The sequence below is a fragment of the Octodon degus genome, unplaced genomic scaffold (assembly GCF_000260255.1).
Source record: "Octodon degus isolate 3935 unplaced genomic scaffold, OctDeg1.0 scaffold00061, whole genome shotgun sequence".
Taxonomy (NCBI): Eukaryota; Metazoa; Chordata; class Mammalia; order Rodentia; family Octodontidae; genus Octodon; species Octodon degus.
This window is the reverse complement of record NW_004524637.1, coordinates 12,205,554-12,210,620: the sequence shown is the minus strand read 5'-3', so window position 1 is coordinate 12,210,620 and position 5,067 is coordinate 12,205,554.

The window sequence follows — 5,067 nt, the reverse complement described above, 5'->3', positions numbered from 1 at the left end:
TTAATTTACTACAGGGTCTACAGAGTCTACAGGGTCTCACTACATAGATCTGACTCATAGCTATTTTCATTTTTTCAGTCTCCCAAGAGCTAGGATTACAGGCACGTGTCACCACGCCCAATCTCAATTGCTGTCTCAGCTTGCCCCGGGTACGGGAATGACACAGTACGCTGGGGATCAAACTCCCAGTCCCTGTGTCTGCCTAAGCAGGTGCTTTATAGCACTGAGTTATCTGGCTGGCCCTAGAAAAACTAATATTTCTAATGGTAAGTTTCTCAAGGTATAAATTTAGTTTTTAATTTTCTCAGTTATTGTATTAATCCTAGTAATTTGAATAACACTGCATTCATCAGCTAATAACAGAACTCAATTCTGGTGCAGTCAGCCTCTTTTGCCTTCCATTCCCATGTCAAAATACTGTCCTAGTATCAACTTAGGCTTTTCTATTATTTAGTTTTATTCACTCATTCATTCATTAACCCATACACTAATAGATCTCAGGCACTCTTCCATTCACTAACAACTGTGGCCAAATCTTTGAACCAACAATTTGTTGGTTCAGGAAACATGTATCAAGTCCTAAGGACTTTGAGGTAAACTGATAAATAATTACCCTTTTACTGCCCAATTCTGAACCAAGTATGATAGCTGTTTCACATGTCAAAGTATCAGTCAAATACACTTAGGTTCAAGGATGTAGTTCATATCTATTGACAAGTGAATTTCTTATGCTGAATCTCAAAAACCAACAGATTCATGCTGTATTGGATCAGGAAACCTTCCTAGCCTGACAATCAAATTCCTACCTACAAAGGAAAAGAATGTACTAGGCTCTAGTTCCTTGTACTGGTTGATACATTGTGTCAACTTGAGAAGTTGAAAAGTTAACTAAATGGGCTCAGCAATTCCACACCCTAGGGCGTGGAGGCCCCTCCATAGAGTGACTTATCACTTAAAGGATATAAAAGGGAACTGAGGAAGGATGGAGTGTTCCACTTCCTTGGAGGAGCTTCAGTATTCTCAGTCAGCATGGAAGGAAGAAGGGCTTGCTAGACACTGAAGCTGCTGCCCTTCGCTTTGCTCTTCGCTGTTTTCTGCAACCAGAAATGATTGCCCTCTGCCATGTGCTGCTCTGCCTTGGAGCCAGCTGAGAATGGACTGAAACCTCCATTAACTGTGATCTAAACTAATCTTTCCTTCCTTAATTTTGGGTGTCAGGTATTTTGTCCCAGCAATGAGAGAAAAGTAACTGAGACATTCTTAAAAGAAAATACGCAGAAAATTTATACCTACACATTCCCAGGTTCTCTCTCCAGTTTCCCAGACAAAGTGGGTGCTATGGTTTAGATCTGAAATGACTCCCAAAAGTTCCACATGTCCTGGATCCAGGGAGTTCTATATTCATTAGAACATTCATTCACCGATGAGTTCATGGTTGAATGTGCCTTAGTAGTAGTTGTTTAGAGGTGAATTAATGAGAACATGAATTGGAAGGGCGTATTATATTCCTGGCTCTTCCCTTCTTTAAATTTCTTCGGCCTGACTGCCATGGGCTAAACAGCTCTCCTCTCCTTCCTTCACCATGCTGTATCTGCCTTGCAGCAAGCTGACCGTGCCTGGGTTGAACCCTCTGAAATATAAGCCAGAATAAGCTTCTCTGGTCAAAGATCTTGCTTCAGTGACAGAAAATTGAATGAAAAAGTAACCCCCCCCAAAAAAAAAGGAGAATTGTTGCTGTAACTGCACCTAGTCAGACGGTTCACAAGCCTTTGGAAATGTTATATGGGAGAATTTTGAAAGGTTTGGAAAATTATGTTGAAGAAAGTCTAGAAATACATAAGCAGAGCCTGCTGGGTGATTCTGGTTGGCACTTAGATGCTGATGGGAAAATGAAGACAGTACAGGCCGTAGTCATGAGGTTTCAGATTGGAAAGAGAAATTTGCTGGAACCTGGACTAGAAGTTATGAGTGTTTCACTGTGGCAAATAATTTATGTATATTTTTCCATATCTTAAGAGTTCTTATGATGCTGAATTAAAGGTGGTATTCTAATTAATCTGGAGAGGAAATGTCAAGGCAGCCCAATGTTCAGAGTACATGTGAGTCCTGCCAGCTGATTGTACCCTAATCTAAAGTGAGAATCAGGATAAAGAACTAGGGGGCCGGGGGATAGCTCAGTAGAATGAACACTTGCCTGGCAAGTGCAAGGACCTGAGCTCAATCCCTGGTTCAGAAAAAAAAAAAAAAAAAAAAAAAAAGAAGATAAAGAACTAAAGCAAAAAAGGTGTAACAACTTTGAACTTAGGTTAGAAAGGAAGCTTATGTAAGGTTAGAGCCAAGAAGATTATGGTTATTAGAATGATTATAGCTATTTAAAAAGGACACTAAGTCCTTTGAGCTGGAACAATAGGAAAGATGTCTTGAGGGTATCACAGGAATTAACCAGACCTCATTGGCTTTCTGGCAACTTCTTTGAAATACTTTACTACAGGAAAGCTTCCTAGGCGCTCTGTTCATTGAGGGATGCTTAAGAACATGTAACCTGAGTACAGCCATCTGGGTGCTCAGAGATCACAGCTGTCACAGTCAACTGGGGTCTGATCACAGCACTCATAGGCAGTAGACCTTGGTGTCATTCATTACTTGCTTTCTTTTCCAAAGATACAGAATGCAATAGTTGTGGGCTCGTTAAGTCTTCTGAACACATTTTGGGAGAAGGCCTGTGAAGCCAGGCAAACGATCCTTGAGAATGAAATGTATGAAGCAATGGGAGGCCATGCTCTCAGGACTCCTCCAAACCCAGCCCAAGCCCAGGCCCGGTGAGTATGTGGGAGAGTTTCCATGCTCTCCTGTGCTTGCTGGACCCCTCTGGACCCAGCCCAGGCCCGGGGTGTGAGTGAGAACTTCTGCTGCACTCTCGGGACCCCTCCACCCCTCCAGACCCAGCTCAGTCCAGGCTTGTGAGTGAGAACTTCTGCCGTGCTTTTGGGACCCCTCCAGACACAGCCCAAGTCCAGGTCTGGAGTGTGTGGGAGAGTTTCCTTGCTCCCCTGTGCTTGCTGGACTCCTTTGGACCCAGCCCAGGCCTAGTGCATAAGTGAGAACTTCCCCCTCACTCTCCAGACCCCTCCAGACCCAGACCAGGCCTGGCATACAGGCCTGGGGTGATACTGCAGCTGAAGTCCCTGCAGAGAGGCTAGGGGCCAGAACCACCCAGCTAATCCAGGAGCAGAACATCTTGCCAGAGGGGCACAACAGGCTCACTTCCAAGGGCTTCAGCAGGAAGAAGCTGAGCACAGCAGCCAGACCCAAGCCAGGCACAAATGGATGAATTCAAACTTCGTAGATCTGCACCCCAATTTTAGTAGGTGCTAAGGTAATAACTGCACCAAAGCTCTACACCAAAGGTCAGAGGATAGTGCTATACAAAATGACCCAGAGAAGGAGCAAAATGAAATCTCAGGCCCAAGCCCACCCAGAAAAAGTGTAAAAACAATGGGACTGAATCCAAAGTTGCAGTGTAGACTTCAAGATGTTGACGAGGCCAGGAATGAGAAACCTATATGAGAAAAGCTGCAGGCTATGTGCAGTGCCACAGGACAGGGTTCCCCAAACCTTTGGGGATCTCCTCATCAGTTTGTGGGCCAGGGGACACACAGGGAACCACAGGAGTTAATATTTGCCCTGCTGGTTTGGGCCTTGTTTTGCTCTAATTCTTGCTCCTCTCTTTTGAAATGGAGAATTTTGAGTTTTGTTTTTGTATTTTCCCAGGGGCTCCCAGCCAAGCATTTGCCTTGAGTCGCAGAGGACACTTTGGATTTGAACTTTTCAGCAGTGCTATAGCTATTAGGACTATAGTGTTCTCAGAGATGAACTAAGAACTAAGTGCATTTTGCATAAATTTTGGTGACTTTTAGAGATAGGCATGATCCTTTTGGGGGCAAGGAGAAGAATGGTCTGGGTTACACGAAAAATGTGTTCCCCAAATCCTTGTGTGTTCAGCAGTGGGCTTTTGAAAAGTGATTGAATCTTGGGGTTCTACGCCCATCCCTGGATTATCCACTGATGGGTTCATAGTTGAATCTGCTGGTAAGAGGTGGGGACTGGTTGGACATGGAGAACTGGAAGCATGACCCAGAAGGATGTATTCATGTCCCTGGTTTTGACTTTCCTTCTCTTTCTGCTTCCAGGTTGCCATGGATTGAGCTTCTTTTCTCTAATGTGCTTTTGTGCCCTGCTTATTCTCCCTTGAAACTAAAGAGTGATGTGTAGGCTGAATGCTCAGAAACCCTGAGCCAAAATCAATCTCTTCTTAAATTGCAGGTGTCAGGTGTTTTGTCCCAGCTACAGAAATGTGACTAATAGAGTCAGAATGTCAAGTGATTGGAGGGCAAGTGCCTCGAGAATTCCTTGCATATAAAACAGAAGTAGGCAAACCATGATATATGTGCCAAATCTGGAATGTCACAATTTTGCACAGCCTATAAACTAAGAACAATTTTTACACCCAATGGTTTAAAACAATCAAAAGAAGACTGTATTGTGACATATAAACACTATATGAAATCGAAATTCCAGTCTGTAAATAAAGTTTGATTGGAACTCAGCCATGCTCATTTATTTATATATTGTTTATGGCTGCTCTCATATTATAATGGCAGAATTGAATAATTATGACAGAGTATGGATGACCCACAAAACCTAAGATTTTAACTATTTGATTTTGTATAGAAAGGTTTGCCCACCTTTCATACAGAGGAAAACTGGGTTGAAAAAAGTGCTCTCTTTGAGATTTTCCTGGAGAGGGGTGGAATCGCTCTCTGAATGTCTGTCTTTGATGTTAAAACCCCATTTTCTCTCCTTTTCACCACTTCCCACCCATTATGTCCAGTCAAAACTTGGTAGGTGTTTTGTGATTTTTTTCTTTACCTTGTCTTGTTAATTATTCTTTTTTGCTTATTTTTCCTTGAGATGTCTTTGAAATACAGTGGCACCTCAGTTCATGAATTTAATTCATTCTATGATTCTGGGTACAAACCTAATTAGTCATGTACCAAGTCAACTTTC